General features: G+C 37.1%; 1 protein-coding gene across 1 annotated transcript in view; it reads left to right on the forward strand.

Annotated features, from left to right (window-relative positions):
• Positions 1–546: 546 nt before the first annotated feature.
• drd2a (dopamine receptor D2a) overlaps positions 547–18,464 on the forward strand; it is a 54,519-nt gene continuing 36,601 nt past the window's right edge. The window contains exons 1-2 of the mRNA XM_088619354.1: positions 547–695; positions 925–1,126. The gene's annotated coding sequence lies outside the window, so the exon portion shown is untranslated. The remainder of the gene's footprint in view (positions 696–924; positions 1,127–18,464) is intronic.

An 18,464-nucleotide genomic window follows, 5' to 3' on the forward strand; every position in this document is an offset into this window, starting at 1 on the left:
ATATTGATTACTGCTGGATCCATGTTATCACTGGATATCTGAGGAGAAGACCGCATAATATGAGATTTCCAGATAACTGGAAATAGAACTGCTTTTATTTTACTGTAACTGTTGTAGCAACTTCTGTTAATTGTGGAAGAGGTTTTCGTAAACCTCTTCAAGGGGGATTCAAAGATCACGGCTTTCCAAGCTCTTACAAAATAACTTTTAAATCTGAGAAATATCATTTTTATCAAATAAATGAACTGGAGAGTTGAAAGAAATATGCTATTGTTAATGGGAAAAAACAAATTTGACACTCCGACGCCATCTACGGGAAATGCTTAATAAACGCACAGGCGAATCCCTTTATTTTCATAAACATTTTAAAGAAGCAACAAAATTCTGGAATAACCCTTAATCTGTCAAGGCAGGTAGCACCAGGTTGTGTGTGGCTGTTCTGAAAAGAAAACTGACAGTACTAATCTGTTTCTGATCTCTGTCCTGGCTCCGCCTTTATTTTCCACCTGTACAGTGCATGCTGAGCTCAGTGTAGCTGTCCCTCACTTGGTGCTGAACACCCGCGAGGGTGCTTTGTGCGTAAATGCGCATTTCAGTGGTGAATCGGAGAGGAGCCGTTATGGAATAAAACGCATTAGACTCTCACTTAGACGGTAGAGTGGAGCACTGGTTAGCCCTCGCCTTTTCACTAAGAAGTAAGTTTTACCTGGAAACATGCCACAATAGAGTTCAGTCATTTTTTTTTCTCCCAGAAATGAAATCATAAGAGGCACTAAACGTGGAGAAAATAAAACAAAACATTAGTAGACGATGAGCTGGAATTCTGAAAGTTACGCTCAGGTTACAAATATCTTCGTTAATGCGTTTTATAAATAAATACTGAAACTTTACTTTCAGTTAACGGCTTATTTCGCTTCCATCCAGGGTGAATTTCACCTGGTGCGCCCAGCAGCGCTTGTAATCGTCAACTTTTGAGTAGCTGTGACACAAGGCTGCTCGCTGGACAAATAACATCATGGACAGCTCGTAAGTGGCGTCATGAAGAGAGGCAATTCTGGATAGTTGTGGATTACAAGAAGAAGGAAAGTTGGATACACTTTTGATTCCCAAATCGTATGGCTTGAAGGTAAATATGTTTCCTGTTTGTCGGGTTGAAGTACCGAATTTCTTCTTTGTTTTCTTATATGGAAGACTGATTAATATCCATCATTAAAGGTTCCATTCTAGGTATGATATACACTGATTGTTCTCATGAAAAAAAAAATGGTAACGTCCTCAGTTATTTTTTTTATGAATGCCTAACATTAAACTTGACTGTTACGATTTACTGTTCCACTGTGTGAACTACTGTACATCAATTCACCGTGGTCACACTTTAACAAAGCGTCAAAAACACAAAGCTTGTTGGAATAGTTATAATACAGATTTTAAAAGCGATTTCATGATCTAACGGACGACATAATATCGTTACTTTCTTTTAGGAAAACCAATGCCTACGTTATAAGAAAACATTTGCGTTCTTGTTTGTTGGTTTTAATGCAAAATGGTGCTGTCACAGTTTGTGCACAATTTCTTAAACATTATTTTCAAATCGTAAACTTTTGCGGTGGTATAACATAATGCCAATATAATTTTATAAGTATATACTGTAACATTCAATGTTGGTGTAGTCAGGCAGCTTCAAGATTCCTTAAAGGAAAAACAGCATTTGTAATCGTTTAGTTAATTACAAACATGACAGAACCCATTCAAATTTTGTTTAAGTTATTGCTCCTAATGTTTACGTGTTACAAAAGATTTATTCGTAAAAGTGTCTAACATTGGGGAACTTCGTAAAATACCATCGTGATGCTTTTATAAAAAGGAAGTACTAAACCTGTTCTGTGAATATCATGTTATTATTGCCTCCCGTATAGTTTAAGATGTCTTTCATTAAAATGCCCATAATGAAATATGTCCATGAAGGACCTTCATTCTATACTGTAATACTCATGTAAATCTACTGTATAGTGAACGATTTTGACGCACTAACGTAGTTTTAAATCGGAGCAACCTGTCGCTTAGAACGGGACCCGTCACCGATGTCAGTTCTATAAAATGAAACCGTATTAACTGCATTGTCTCAGTGTGCTCAGCAAGAACCTTGTAAGGCTCATAGGAGAAGGACGAAGACAAATCACTGGACACAAAGCGCAGCGGTAGTACAAGGATAAAGACTGCTGCCACGTTAAGAGGCTTCTGTTCGAGTGCGCAACAAAGCATGGAGAAAATAACAACACTTTCAAAAATTTTCAGAAACTGCTTGCTCTTCTGGAAAAAAGTAAAATATTGTGTCTTCTCCACATTATTTTTTTAGGTGAATGACTTTCACATGTCCTATAGAGATCTGAATTTGGTCATATTTAATTTCAGTTTAAGATTTGTCCATAAATCAAAGTCTTGGCATTTGGTTTATGAATATGAAACACGGCATGATTTCTGTTAATAAGAGGTTTTAACCCAGGTTTGTACTGTAAGCAACACATCTCAATTAATACTGAACTCAATATGCTGTACCTTAATGTTGATTGAGTTACTGCATCAAAGGTAAAATGTCATACATACAACCAGACACTGATGTGTGTTTTCCTCATTCATGTCTTTTCTTTAAAAAGTACACATCAATACAATGTGCTCATATCACAGCAACTCCATACATGACAAAATGCTGTCTTCAAAAGTTCAGAGCCTTTGCAATACCATTTCATGTGTTTCTTCCTTAATGTACACTGCCAGGCCGACAACTTTAATGAGCATCTGAAATCCGGATTTGTCTGAAAATGAGCAAACATCTCATCCAGAGAGCTGTTGTATGAAAATAATGCCTAAACTATCAGAGGAGGCATTTCATGGAAAGGTGTATTAAAAGAAGCCCCTAAAGCTTTTCATTTTCAATTCACTAAGAACAACACTAAAGCCATAACTGTGCCCCCTTAAGGTCCTGCAGAATGCATTTGTTACGCTGTGTAAAATTCTAAGGGAAACAGAATATGTTCATCTGGAAAAAAAACATACAGTATGTGCTCACTCTGTAATAAAAAGCGCAGCAAGAGAAATGAACACCGTATAATGTGGTCACATATTTCTTTCACCAGTTACGCCTGAATGAACAAGGGGATTTAGAGAGAAATACAGTACATGCATTTGCATACTGTATGCACGTATCTACAATTTAGAGATTCTTATTGATTAGCTACAAATGATTTGACCTTTCTGTATTTTAATTTTTGTAAACCTGTTTTTATTTTTATTAGACAATGAATTACACCCCCATGTGATCTGACAGGTAGCACGAAACATACAATCTAAGGGTAGTGATGATGAGGTCATAACCAAGCTCACATTAAAAAAAAATGGTGTACCTACTAAAAAATATCTGTAGTTTCAAAAGCTTCCAGATACAGAAGATCACATGTGCTATGCGTGTGTTTGGGTGATGATCCTAGTTTAATAATATTCAAAAGAATTTAAGAAGGAAATTATTCCTGTAATTCCATATTGTCTGATGTAAAAGTTATTTTATTCATACACGATGTTTGTCAAGGACAGGATTGAGAAAATGACCTGCAGTTATTGCCTCTGTCCAGCTTACAAATGGAATATGTTTGCAGGAATGAGTTGTTTTTTAAAAGCAATTCCTTATGATAATTTCCTTTCCAAAATCTGTCTGACAAAACTTTTGTTGCTGTGCTGTGTGAAAATAGTACATTCACGTCATCCAAAATGAAATACTCTGCATGGTGATTTTGTTTTCAGCTGAAAACAAAATGATATGGATGTTGTAATGGCAGATGTCAACAGTGAGAAAATTCACATGATGTAAGTTGGCCCTAAACCTATTGTGTTGTCAACTCCAACATAGCAGGAGATCCTGAAGGTGATATCTGTGGGGGTATTGTTACAAGAAGAGAAATACATGTTAACTGTCTTTTTTCTTTGACATATCAGGACATTAAAACCATGTGTAGACCCAACAGTAGGATAAACGGTGGATTTTTCAGTTGATCCTCACGAATGCTCCAAATCCTCATGACAAAGAAGAAAAAAAATATCCAAATATTTTTTCAACCAATCATTAACAAAATCAAAGAACTAAATGGAATGAGACTCTCTCACAGTTTACAAGCAGTCTACATAACTTAAGTGCTTTTTTGTGGATGTTATAGAGGTGACCAAGTACTGTACAAAAGATTGATATACTGTATGAATGGTTAGAAGGAAATTGCTGGATTTGCAGTTGTTTTTAATGTCGATGTTATCTGCTGAATGATTTATTTGTTGTTTCTTTTCTATCCTTCTTCCAAGACAATGGCAAAAAACGAATCTCACTGTGGCAATTTGTAATTGCACTTGTTCTTTTTGTGGCGTTTGCAAAGGTTCTTCTTCAGAGTGCCAAAACACGTGGAGCACTGAAACAAGGCAGCTGGTTTTTGAGCAAAGGAGAATTCAAATCAGAATAAGAAACATGTCATCCTCTATGAATTAAGAGTATTTTCTGTTTAAATCAGACCTTTTAGTTGGAAAATAAAAGTAAAACAATAAAAGAAAAAAAGATTATCTCTGAGAGATAAATACAGGACTTCAAACCAAATTTGGTAATGGTATATAGTATGATATTAATTTATCTGCTGTGAACTACATAAAGTAGGTCATATTGTGGATTCCCAATCTAATATTGTGGGATGATTAATCACAGTAGTTCACTCTGATATTGTTGTACAGTACATGTCTTTCCAGGTAATGTGGTTCTGCAGGATACATGCTGTCAATGGTTTTCTTCAGAGTTCCAGGGACTCAGCTAAGCATTTAACTTGCAGTTTTGACATGTGGAGCTTGCCTTAAGTACAAATTCTGGCCATTCCAGGACTCCTGAGTGGCTTCCCCAGTAAAGGTTCTGATTTAGAGTATGGTGTTGTGTCGTGCTGTCCAGACAGGTTTGAGTAGGATACTGTAACTGTGACAGGGATTCTTCAGGCAGCAGTGATCAGCTGAACAGGTGACAGCCAAGATGGGAGAGTTTAATGGGGCGGGTCATCCTACCCATGCTGTCAGAAGTGATTCTTATGACTTTGCCAAGAGGGCGGAAATTTGAATTGCTGACGGTGAGAACTACATCTATCATCCTGTGCGTGTTCAGGCTCTCATCTGGCTCTGTTGGATTCCCACTGTTGAAACTGGGTGGTGGCGCAGACCAATGAAAATTGCAGAGGAATCTTCTCTTTCTCTTTAATTAACACCCCCCTAACCCACTGTAGTGGGGCTATAGTGAAAGAGTTGTGCTGATTTAATTAACTGGTTTTACACTGAAGGGTAGGTTATTGGTTTCTAATTTGACAAAAGATGAAATTATGACTAACATCATTATTAGTCCGATTGGGGGAGTGTGCCAATTTCCTATTTATAACTTTCAAGTTAAATTCACATGAAAGACTGCCAAACTCTCTTCCTGCAGCTAGTTTATTGCCTGTCATGGCCACTGAATGTGCCAATGCATGATTGGAAGAGATGTCAGTGAAACTGAGAGATGCGGGCGGGTAGCCACTTCCAACCTTGAAATATGGTATACAGTACCTGCCTCTGTCTTTGCCTCGCTAACGTTACCCCTAATTCTTCCATCCTCCAGTGAGCAAATGGTGCCCCTCCATTATTTTCTGAAGCCCTTTCCACTGGATGAATGATGGAGTCACCATGTGAAGTCATTTTTTAATTACACGTTACGATTAACTAGTTCTTTGCCTAAAGCAGGCATTACTTTCCTTCCACTTCACAAGACTGTAAGAATGGTAGTGCACATCTGACTTTGTTTATTTCCCTGGGTAGCAATTGTGAACAGATCAATTGCATCAGTCAGTCTTTTGACTACTATTGACTAATTGTGAGCCAAAATGCATATTTCTTTCCAGTGTTTGTTAAATTTCCTATGAAAGGGATGAAAGGAGAGAATATAAAGCCTGCTGTGAAATATTTGTATTTCCATTCAGATCTATTTTTAGATCACATTACATTTGCACAGATTTTAGCCTTTCAATATTTTGAGCTATACCTTTCAGCATTACCTTGATACTATTTTGTTAAACTAGAATATGCATAGTCTTGATTTGTTCCTGTAAAAAGCTCTGGTATGAACACCTCAAGGTTCCTTTTATAAGCATCTATTTATAAAAAATACGAATCAGTCTTAACTCTCTAGAATTAGACTTAAAAAAGGTCAGTATGAGCATGCCGTGATATAACCTAATGTGTATTACAAATGTTTTGTGGAGAAACTAATAATGAACTTAGAAATAACTAAATAAATGAGCAAGTTAAAATATATTGGCAGATTCCATGAAGCACAGTCAGGATTCTTGATAATTAAGTAATCAATGGCATTGAATGATGTACAGTAGTACTGTAAGTCCATTGACAGGATACATACACAGATGACAGGTTCTTTGAGGTGCTATAAAAACAGACTTTATTACAAAAGCTATAAAATATATTGGATAAAGTGGATATAGAGAAGGAAGTGATATGTTAATGAGATACATATGTTCTCAACTCATATGTACCCAATAAAAGATCAACCTTTTTATTTGTATTTTATTTTCAGTAAAATTGTCTCACAGACATTAAATAAGTATGTGTGGCCATCAAACATGCATTTAAGTATTTTATAAATGGTGATTGCCATGTAACATAATAAAGTTAGTATTAGTTATTTTTTTACTACACCTTAAATCTTTCTACAAGTTGGTTTCTAGATTTCACTGTTTTCTCTTATTACCAAGCATTTTAGGTAGCAGAACATTCACGAGTAATTAAAGACCAAAGCACTGCAGTCTGCATTTATTTTTAGCTTTACTTTTGCAGGCTTCTTGAAGGAAAAGCCCTAGCATTTATTGCTTGCATTTTTCTTCCTAAAAGGTCGAAAAGTACTTTACTTGTGTGAGAGGATCCACTTCATCTGCTGCTGAAGTGCAGCATCTATTAAGTGCCAGAAGCCACACTAAACATCAGATAAAGAAGTGAGAAATTAAATCACTAATTTAAATACAGGAAGTGGAAACTTTGGGCCTGATGTTTCAAGTCTTGGGGGGCGGGGGAGATTTTGAGAGGATTCTGGGGGTAACACCCCTAGGATTAGGAACTCCTCTTTAATGATCAGATAGACAGGGCAAAGTTTAACATTTATTCCAAAAGATAGCACCACCTACGGCAGTGACCCATCCCGAACTACAGGGAACTTAGACACTGGCTTGGATATTCTGACAAAGGGCAGAGTGCTCTTTCAGTATTTTCAGCTATACACTTCAGTATTGCCTTTTCTTAATGGCATTTTGCTATATGCATAGTATCAGTTTGATTTTGCTCCTGTAAAGAGCTCTATTATGAATATTGCAATGTTCAAGCTTCTGTTTTTAAAGAATAAGTCTTCTAGCACTTCTTCACTTTAAGAATTAGACTTAAAATATTCAGCGTGAAATTAACCTACTGAGCTCTTAGCTTCATTTACAGTAGCAACCAGGTTTTCCTTAGATGTGTGTATTCCTGTATGTTTCCTAGAGAAAACCTAGAAACTCATTCTGCAGCTGCTTGTCACAGGTAGGACATAAAACATTCATTCATAACTCAGAGGACAATTAAAATTTTAAGTGACATTATCTCCCATATGGACTCTCTATTTGATTTACTGACAGTTTCAACATGATGTCATGCCACGTGGGAGGGTCCACAATATGGGCACAGGTTCTATGTGGGCCCTGAGCACAGACACACCACACACTCAAGATTTCAAGTGAAAATAAAGCTTTTTTTTTAATAAGATGTCATTGACAGTAGAAATAAATAGGACTTTCAGCAAAACGCCTGGAAAAAGTGTGATATTGTGCCCAAACTGGGGCTCTCCCTGTGAGGTGCTAGAGAGAAAAACAGCCCTTCTCTATGGCAGAAAGAGGCTTTTCCAGCTAGATTTTTTCCTGCTAGGATGCTATTTAAAAAAAATAAATGACCCCGAGCTATAACAGAAAAAAAACTTTTTTTTTAGCTGGGAAAGAAACAGCCCACACAGGGGAAAATATCAGTTGCCCGCTATCAGGGAAAAAACAGCAGTTATTCAGTAGCAGCCTGGAAAATAAACCACCATTGCTGTAGCAAGGAGAAGTGGTTTTCAATCTCTCACACTGGAAAACAAACAGACTTCAACCAGGGGATGGATTGGATTCAACATGTCTGGAATAGAGGCTGGACCATTCGAGCAGAGTTAGTTGCTGGATACTGCTCCTGGTCATCACCATCTTGCTCATCACCACCATCATCACCATCTGTTCAGAGCTCCATTAATTCTGTCTGGAGCAGGATACTCAGCTGATCCTGCTCCAGTAATGGCAGGTATCCTGTCAACCAGCACACAATCTGTATGCCACCATCTTGGGCAGGAGGGAAGCTTCGAAAAAAGAAAGAGAAGTCACAGGAAGAGCCATGTCTTGCAAGACACATCCCTAATAGCATCACAATACCTATCCTGTAGGTATATAAACTGTATATAAACCAAAGTAGACTCTTACACATTCCCCTTTTCCTGCCCGTGAATGCTCATTCACAAACAGTGGTGAAAATAACGCTTTTCTGTGTAATCAGTGAAGTGGTCTGTGAGGAAGAATATGGGAGTCTGTCCAGTCTGTCACAAAAATAGTGTGGATTATTAAGGAGTAATATCATAGATGCACAGGGCAATTTGATTCATAATGCACTGCCCCCTCTACTTTTTCATTTGCACAATGATGCCATAATGAGACTTTTCAAGTTCAAGTATTAAAATGAGCATAAAAAGACCATCATGGCAGATTATGAGGATTTCATCTACAGTATGATGTTATATTGGAATTACTATAGATAAAGCAATAACTGCCTTAGAAGATATAAGATCAAATGTTTTTTAAATGCATGTGAGACAGAAGAGAATTGCCTTTAACTGCTACAATTATGCCGCATTTTTTATTCTAGAATGACTTCTGAGATGATCTGTCCTCTGTTGTGTGTTTTATAGGCACAATATTGTCCAGGCCTACTGGAATTCTACTGATTTTGGATGCATTTTGTAATATAAATAATTAAGACTTTTTGTATTTCCATATATTCACATGACTCTTCAGTATGTCGATGCTTTAAAATTCATGGAGCTCAGGACACTTCTTTCTGAAATGATCTACTGATTGCAGGATGTACTGTACTGTAGCCAATTTCTGACTCATAGTCAAATAGTCAATATTTAAGATTCACTATTTCTGTCATTTCTGCATAGTGATTTACTCTTTTATGCTGTTTTTCATTAAAGTCAAATATATCATGTTTCTACCTACTGTCAGCAGAACTGTCATCATAGTTTTTAATTGTTTAATTCAGTACTATACACTTTATTAGAGCAAGATGTTATGCAGGGTCTTCCATAGCTTTTAGCTAGTTTCATTTTCTGAAAACGTGCTCAAGTTGGCAGTGATTTTATTTGTATTTTATACAAATATAACACAAATAGAATATTTTCTGTCAAACCCCACTTGGACTGAAGGTAGGGCAGCTTATACAACTATATATATATGTACAGTATCAGCACTGGCATCATTGGCTTGATTCCAGGCCACAGGTGAGGGAATTATTTTTAAAATGAGTTTCCAATTAAAACACATTCGCAAGGGGCAGGCTGACTTGAACATCCAGTACTACAGCATCATAAGCTTTATCCTCAGTGGCTGAATAAACTAAATAAACAAAATGATTCAATGGAGTAAGGATAAGGAGGCTTAAAACCAAGAATGCCGGGTTGTTCTTGAGAATTCTGAACTGGCGTCCTACAATATGCATTAAGACTAGTAGTCCTGGTGTCGCGGATGCCCCTGAGATAAATGTATTGAAATGGTTTCAGTGAGCTGTGGCTGTGCCCTGAAGTTTAATATGGAAGAACATGAGGATTTTATTAATAGTAAAGCTTTGACCATCAGATTTCCAAACATTAACACAGGTACAACATTATACTTGCACTCATTACACTATGACCTGTAAATGATATTACTACATTATTCTTTTTCTGAGTGCATCTGAGGTGAAGAATAAGTCAGGGTGACAAGGATTTATTTTTACAAAAGGAAAGTCATTTATCTTGAGAGAAAAATACATATCCCAAGAGTAAATGAATTAATTCAAAGCCTTCTTTGCTGTAATGATCTTGAAAATGGCATTAAAAATACATTTAAGTCTCTTTTGCTTTGGTAAGAGGATATGTGCAGTTTGGAAAGAAAACAGGTTTTGATCAGCCTAATTCTTGTCCTCGGGCAAATAAAAAGAAAACAGACACCAACATGATTTTTTATTCTTTGTATCTGGAGTGTGTGCGTCAGAAAAATCGCAGATTAAAAAAAATCCTGACTGCCTGGGAAAGAGAGGCACAAATGAACAAATAAAACTCTAGTGAAGATGGTTTTTGCTGACAATCAAATGCTTTCTTTGACTTTTCCACCACATCCTGTCTCACAAATTTCTGAAAGCTTTCATGCAATTGATAGTGTCGATTGAGATTTGTCTTGTTGTTTGGATACAGCACAAGCTTTGAGACCTTTCAGGGTCTTAAAAGTCCCATCAGAGGCTCGTTAGTTCACAGTGCTTTCTGAAAGATAGATGTTGCTGTGCTGACTGCAAGGAAAAATGCAATGAGTGTGGCAAACTGTACAAAGTTCAGAGGTAGAAAAATAAATCACTAGTCTTTTTGTGTCAATATTTTCATATCTGATTTAATTCCTCTGTTAATTCCCACATACTGTATGAGCTTCTTGATAATGCTGTGGTCCATAGACATAGCTTCACTAGGCCACAAGCTATAACTCTATCTACCTGAACATTGAGTGACATTTCTTACCCCAACACACAGTGGTAGGTTTACTGTAGCTGAAGCAAAAGCTGAGTTGCAGATTGGCAAAGACAGGCCAATGATATATTGTTGTAGTTCATGGTACGTCAGAGCAAAGACATGGATCTATAGTCTAATTAACACTTCAGCCAGCCTGTAAATTGTAGGCAAGAGACTCTGTTGGGCAGGAGAAAAAACACTGTAGGACAGGAATGGACAAAACTGGTCCCATAGAGCAACAATCCAGTGGGTTTTATGGGTCACCCCTAAATATAGCAATTATTAAATGCTTGGAACATTTTTTTTGGTCAATTACACAGTTTGGAAGTCATATTAATACGATTGATTTTGATAAAAAAATCAAAAGGACTTTCCAAATCAAATTGTTGATTTAAGGGGGGGCTATACACCTGCTGAGCTTCAGTGGGCTACCAGTTATGAGTTGCAGGGTTTATGGCAGCTGGCAAATGCAAAATTGTTGAAATATTTGTAGATGCCAGGACAAGCAGTAGATATCTCCTGTTTCTGTTTAAAATAATGTTTGCTTACACAGTACATGAGCCAGAAAAGCAGAGTAAGGCATGTATAAAACACAAAGAAGGAAAACCAGCTGTTTTTATTAAGTCTTCATCCCTGGCTTGGAGCATGACCTCTTGAACTGTGTCAAAACGTTTTTTTAAGTATTCCATACATGTTTATCTGAGCCTATTTATTTATAACTACAATCCTGTCTTTGTCAATCAGCCCCTTTATGTACTTGAGCAGGTAGTGCCTTATTGCAGAGCCAGGAAACACTGGCATCCACATACTGTATGCTCCTGCAGGTTGAAAAAATCTTTAATGACAATTTCAAGTCCTCCTCTGGTTAGTCTCTGTGATATTTTAAATCACCATTGCCATAGAAACCACAGCACTCCCTCTATTCTGTATAGGGCTTATTGTTCCATTTCATTGCAAGGCAATATGTTGCTTTTCAGAAAAAAATGCTCATAAGCACTATTTGATTTACAGCAGTTGCAAAGGTGTGTTTTCTTGCCTCATATGATTTTGTTAAATGATTTTTGACTTGTACTTTTTTTCTACATAAGCATGGAAAATTATTTTACGAGGGGTAAATAAAAGTCATATTATTTAAACATATCACAGGGTAATGAAGGTTTTATTCCATTTATTTTTTCTGGTTGTAGTGAAGAGCATCACCCCTGCATTATTCCTGTGCAGTATAAGAACCTTTTCACTATGTTATAAGTATAAGATCCTTTTTTAAAAGCTTTCAGATTTTGGATTTTGTAATCCAGGTCTTTGAATGCACAAACAATGTCAAGTATACTAACAAGTACAGTATACTAATTTAAAGAAGATTAAGTATCTTAATCAGGAAATGCAAAAACATTCCTTAAAAAAGTTACAATTGAATACAAAAACAGCATATTGACACATACAGATTTTGGATTTTGGAAATGTAGGGACAGTGTTCCTGTATAAAAGTCCCTGAAAACTCAGTTATGTTCATGGTGCAATGTGGTCAATCCATGAAGTGCAATTTAATTTGTTTCTTTATCTGGCTGTTTTTCACTTTGTGTTCATATTCCCAAGAATTTTTAGATTACTGTTTTGTATCATCAGGAAACAAAACCCATGAGAATTTTGGGGGATTTGCAAAGAGATTTACATTGAACAGTATCTTTATTTCTATCACTCCTTTTGCACCAGTTTTAAAACTAGAATATAATTTCAACAGTCGGCATCGGTTATTGCCGAAATGCAGAGAAATAAAGACATTTGACCTTACTTTTTTATTGCTCAGGTTTTAGGTATGAGATACAGTATAATGAGTTTAACCTTGTCCACTAGAAAATTATAATAAAATTGCACACTTTTAATTCCTCTTTTTAAGCACCTCCACATCTTTAAAGCGCTGTGTAAAAGGCAAAAAAAAATATTCCTATAATGAACACACCTGAACCAAAGGATTAATTAATTGAACGCCCAGTGGATTTCTTGTCAGTGCATGCGCTGCAAGAATTAAAGCAGGCAATTACCTTAACATTGCATGGAAAGGTTAAAAATAGATCACTGGAATACTGGTTTGCCATTTCTTTCATTTTGCAACCTTTGCTTGTGAACAGTCACTGATAAAACGCCATGCTGCTGTTCATTTTGCTGTGGTGATTTTTCAGTGCTTTGATTTCAGACAGCACTACAGATGCAACATTTGCTTCGCAGAATGGTTTCATGTGAGTTCTCAATAAGTCAGATCCTCACATGAACAGCCCCCCTCCAATAAAACAACAATACCTGTACATTAGGAAAACCTACTGTTTTGCTTACTAAGTAAGCAAAAGGAAAATATAAAATCTAAGAATTCACAAAATACCAAGTAAGTGTTGTAAGTGGAGACAACATGGAGGCTCCTTTCTGAAACACATTCCCCAGAGAGCAATAGGGAACAGTCTGCTGTCTTTAGGCACCTGACCAATTGGTAAGAGACAAATGGTCGGGTGAGATTTAAAAACCAGGAAGCAGAGGCTTCCACTAGCTGTTGACCTCTGCTATGCAGTAGAGCCTCTCAGAACTGGAAACAACTGACTGAAGGGCCCATAGACATTTAGTTTTTTGTCTGTTTGAGCCACTAAGCAGCTTGAAGGTGAATTCTGAAGAAGTTTAGCTTGAGCTCAGAGAACTAGGGTTTTGTTTTGTGGGTTTTGGAGTTGTAAGCATTGTAAAATAAATAATGTGCTAGTGTTAGTGTTTATTATCACCTTAAGTCTTATATGAGTGTCTGTTTTCCTGAGAACCTCCTACAGTATATAAAGATCCCTGTCATGGCTCCAGGTATTAGATGTGCAACAAAGCATAGACACAGGTACTACAGATACAAAGCAATAATTTAGGAACCCTGGTGGTATGTGTTTGATGTCTACAGTGCAACAAGTACATTACGTTTTTAGTTTGAGAAGTAAAAACAGTGCAGTACAGAGGAGTTTCTGAAGGATGTAGCTGAGAATTAAGAGGTAACAGGTGTTGTCGAAACAGATGGGTCTGGAGCAGCAGCCAGAAGGCGGTCAGTCCTAATATAGATTTAATATAATACTTGTTATTCATAGTCTGGGTTTTACACCTCCAGCAATGCGATGATAAATTAATTGGGATTTTTTAGACTGACAGCAAGGTTCTTTCCTGCTCCTTATGAGACTTTTTTCAAGGATTATTACATACTTGCCCTTTTCACCTCACGTTACTGCTGGAGTCAGTGATTAGCACACAAAAGCATTTTGAAACTGACAGAACTGTAACTACGATGCAGGATTCTCTCCCTTCCCATACATAGTAAAAATGTGCAAATGCACATGTCTGCACCCACGTACAGTGTTTACAAGGTGTTTACAAGGAGCACCCTCCAAGATTAAGGTGGGAGCTCAGAGGGCAATGGTAACATACAGTAAGTGCAACAAAGACTTTATATGTGCCAAAAAGTGGACTGAAAAGTTTCAAGGCATTTCCACCTCCTGTAGCGTAGTGATTGAAGGTTAGAGCTCATAAATACTCTCACCCATTACTCAAAGCCGAGCATTCTTTGCTATAGAGAAAGCAAGCTGTGCAATTTTATGGGGAGGGTGCTGGCGTACAGTACTTAGTCACTTCACATGCAGGTCAGCAACACTCCTTTCAGTCCTGAGCTTCACATCTTCTGCTGTAGTGTGAATAACCCCAGTTCAGGCCAGCTGCGTCTCAGCACGATCTGCAGCTGACAAAGAATTCCTAGTGTGGTGTCTTCACAATCTTTGAGAGTCTTTTATTCTAATATACTATTAGAAATATACACTAACTGGGAATTAATTATATGGAAATTTGATGTTAAGCCTTTATAGATTGTTGCAGTAACTCAAAGTACTATGGAGTTAATCATATTCAGACTAGTAACTCGGTAAGGTGTACAGAGATATTTAGCAGAATTTGTGCCACTAATAGTATGATCTCACTTACCAATGACATTGTCTACAATACTACCTACCACCAATACTACTACTGCAATCTTCGAGAATTAATAATTCCAATTAATATTACCACTACTACTATAGCCCCTGGTTATTTTTGTATTAACAATGTTCATTAGAGCAATAACAATGAGTATTAGTGCGACACATATTGAATAATAATGAATTACATTGGAGACATTGGAGACATCATATTGTAGAAAAATACTGTAACACACAGGTTGTCCCTTCACTAGTGTGGACTAGAAGGCACTTGCTCAGCTCTAAAGATGCATTAGTGCACTTAAGTGACATAATAGGTAAAAAAAAAGAACTAGACCCTAGTAGTAGACCAGTTTTGAGAAGCAGCATGTGGTCACTGCGTCACTGTATCCTGTTGATACATTATCCCACTTTGAATCCCATTGATCCTGGCAGCTGGCAGTCTGGAAAGGGCAGCACAAGAAGTTGAAATAAGGACGCCCTTACAACAGTGATATTTACCTATTCTATTGCCTTGATCTATTTCACGTGGATTTGTCATCTAGATATTCTGCACACATACAGCATATGAATTCCATGTTAGTGAGGGTGACAGGCAGGGCACTGGCATTACAGAAGAAATGGGTGGAACAGAGTAAATGCTCAAAGTGTGTAGCCTGCCCTAAAAAAGAGTGAAAACCAGAGAGAAACTCACTTTTTAATGAGCTAGTGCCAAGCGTAAGAACAACACACCATAATCTTGACCTAACTCAGACTAATCTAACAAGACAAGAAGAAACAAAAACTGCAGGCTTTGTGGGCTTGTCTTGTAACGGATGATCCTGAAACCTCTGTTTCTCTGTTAATTACGGAACCTTTTTGATTTTGCAATTGATCAATTGCCCAGATCACCAGCATGCTTCCAGCAAAGAATGATCTTGAAATAAACTGTTTTGCTTTTTGTTCTATAATGAAAAGTGGGGTGGCTTCTGCTGTGTACTGTACTTGCCAGCTGTTTCCTCCTGTCCTGTCATATCTGGGTTTTCTGCACAGCACATCTTACATCTATGTGCAAGTGTACTAGGGTGCTTTCCCCTGTATGGGTGTGGAAACTGAGCCTCCCTTCCTCATCGGGAAGGAGACCCCTAAAGATCAAATTTGTTTTCTGTGACAGAAAAAAAAATCAAGTCTTGAAGCCAGTGCTGTAATTTTGCATGACTGAAACTCAGAACCCATAGGGATCTTTCCTTTATATAAGCTTGATTGAATAGAAAAGCCAAGTATCTGTATCAGCAAAGATTTGTCATTAAGTTGCTTATTTAGGCAAAGCGCTTTGTTGTGTTTATTTGCAAAGGAATATACTGTACAGCATGCTCTTTGTAGATCCCTTTTCACCAAAGAGGCTATTAAGAATAGGGTGCTGTCCACAGAGAGTAGCACTTCAAGGTCTTTATCAAGCAACCATATTATCAAAAAGTATAACAATTATCAGAAGATTGAAATGTTTTATTAGTTATTCAGAAGGCTTCCTTCATTGGTGTGCTTTATTCTAGGTGAAGGAAATTACAGTGTTTTTTAAAATATGAAGAATGCTCTAAATGTGTGACTACACTACTGGATTTTGCCCTTTTTTACTCTTATTCTGTTATTTAGCTTGCAGTGGTATTAGCCAATCTTTTCACTACATTAAATGTCTTGAAATCTTTCCAGGTGTGAGAATATCGTGACCTTTAAAAGTTTTGTAATATCATTAAAGGTCGTCATTTATTACTTTGATGTGACCATAAATGGCATCCTGCCAGGTGTGCTATATCAGGTTTAATGTGAAAAGATAGTCATCTTCCTGTCTCCTGTTTTCAGTCGGCTTCTTGCTTATGAAATTAGCTTTGCCAGCAAAGCATTTTGACACGGTGCAATCTTCTTTGTGAATATACAGTACACTGCAAGAAGCAACCGCCTTCTAATTCAAATTAACACAATTTCCAAAATGTTATTTTTCCAAGCTAAACCGACAAACAAAATGGCTTTTGTCTAATCAATGAAACAGGAAAAGTACATGTGTATTGTCACAATCATATTTTTTTCTTTTTTGTCAATATAAAAATGTCAATAATCCTTTTCTATACCAAATACATGATTCAATATACAAAATGATATTCAATCTGAAAGGCATGATCCCAGATTGCTGGAATTAAAGTGTTAGCAGTACAACGGAGTTAAATCCTAAAAGATTAAATCCCTTAAAGAATTCTGCAATGCTTTAACCAAAGGTATTCTGCTCCAGCCAGGCTGCACCTCTATGTTTTTAACACAAAAACGTAAATATGATTAGCAATTGAAACAAAATATTCATACAGCTTTGAATTTTTGGAGAAAAAAAATCTGCTGTGCTAGCAATGAAGCACTGCTGCATTTACAGAAACGAATGGCGCAAGTCGCCTGAGGTGCTTTTTAGACGATTAGCAGATCTTGAAAACAGTATTCCCCAATCCAGCTGGGAGCTCCTCATATTGTCTCTGTGAAACAATATTGAGAGCATACAAAATGGATTTACTGTGTGGCATTTTCAGCGAAATCTACATAAATAAAATGGCCTCCTGGGGAAAGAAAGTGTTAAGTATGAATTCAGGCTGTCACTTTCAGAGGCCTTTTAAATATGTAAGGATACAATTCCCATTCAAGATGAGTAGGCATGTATGGTGGGTGTTTTCAATGTCCTTTCCAATTCTTTCTGGCATTAGTCCTCAATGGAGCAATTACACCTGCTCATGTTAGCCCTGAATTGCTGTGTATTTTTATATATGAGGTATTATATATCAGACTCACCAACATTTTCCACTACTAGGAATACTTAGCTATGTGCTTTGTTTCCCCATGGCTACAGTTTCTGAAGATAGCTAAGCAACCATCCCCAATGCAAACTCAGAAGTGCTCAGCAGAACCACCGGGTCACCCTCAGCCACAGAATATCTTAGAGCCAATCTGCACCAAAATAAAAAAAAACCTTTATCTTTAGGCTCCCTCCTGAGTTTATAAGTAATTTTTTCTCTCTAATAAAGACTTGGCCTGTTTACTTTGGCACCATGACTTTTTTCTCTTTAAAACAGACTTTGAAACGTCTTCATGAAAAGCCATTGGTCATGTGAAAGAGTCCCTCCTTGAAAAGACTTTTGAGTCTTGTTGAGACACAAATTCACCTTCAAGAGGACAATGATCCAAAGCACAAAGCTAAACCAACAGCTGAGGAAGAAGAATGTGAAAACTCTTCAGTGGCCCAGCCAAGGTCCTGACTTTGAGCCTATGGAGAAACTTTGAAAAGACGTGAGAACTGTTGTCCGTAAGTTATCACAAGCAGCTTTTGAGAGGTTAAGAATGCCTGCCAGAATAATGGGTATTGTATCAGTGTGCAAAGGTGGTAGGGTCTTACTGAAAAAGACTCTAGCCCTAATTGCAGCCATAATAGTTGGCTAAGGTGCTTCCACACAATATTGAGTTCAGTACAGTACTTATAGCATAAACACATTTTATATTTGCTCTGTGGTTTTTGCTGTCATTTTCTGTAACCTACTGTAGCCTTAAAAGCCTGA

This window comes from Lepisosteus platostomus, chromosome 25 (genome assembly GCF_059453375.1).
Source record: "Lepisosteus platostomus isolate fLepPlt1 chromosome 25, fLepPlt1.hap1, whole genome shotgun sequence".
In the NCBI taxonomy this organism is placed as follows: Eukaryota; Metazoa; Chordata; class Actinopteri; order Semionotiformes; family Lepisosteidae; genus Lepisosteus; species Lepisosteus platostomus.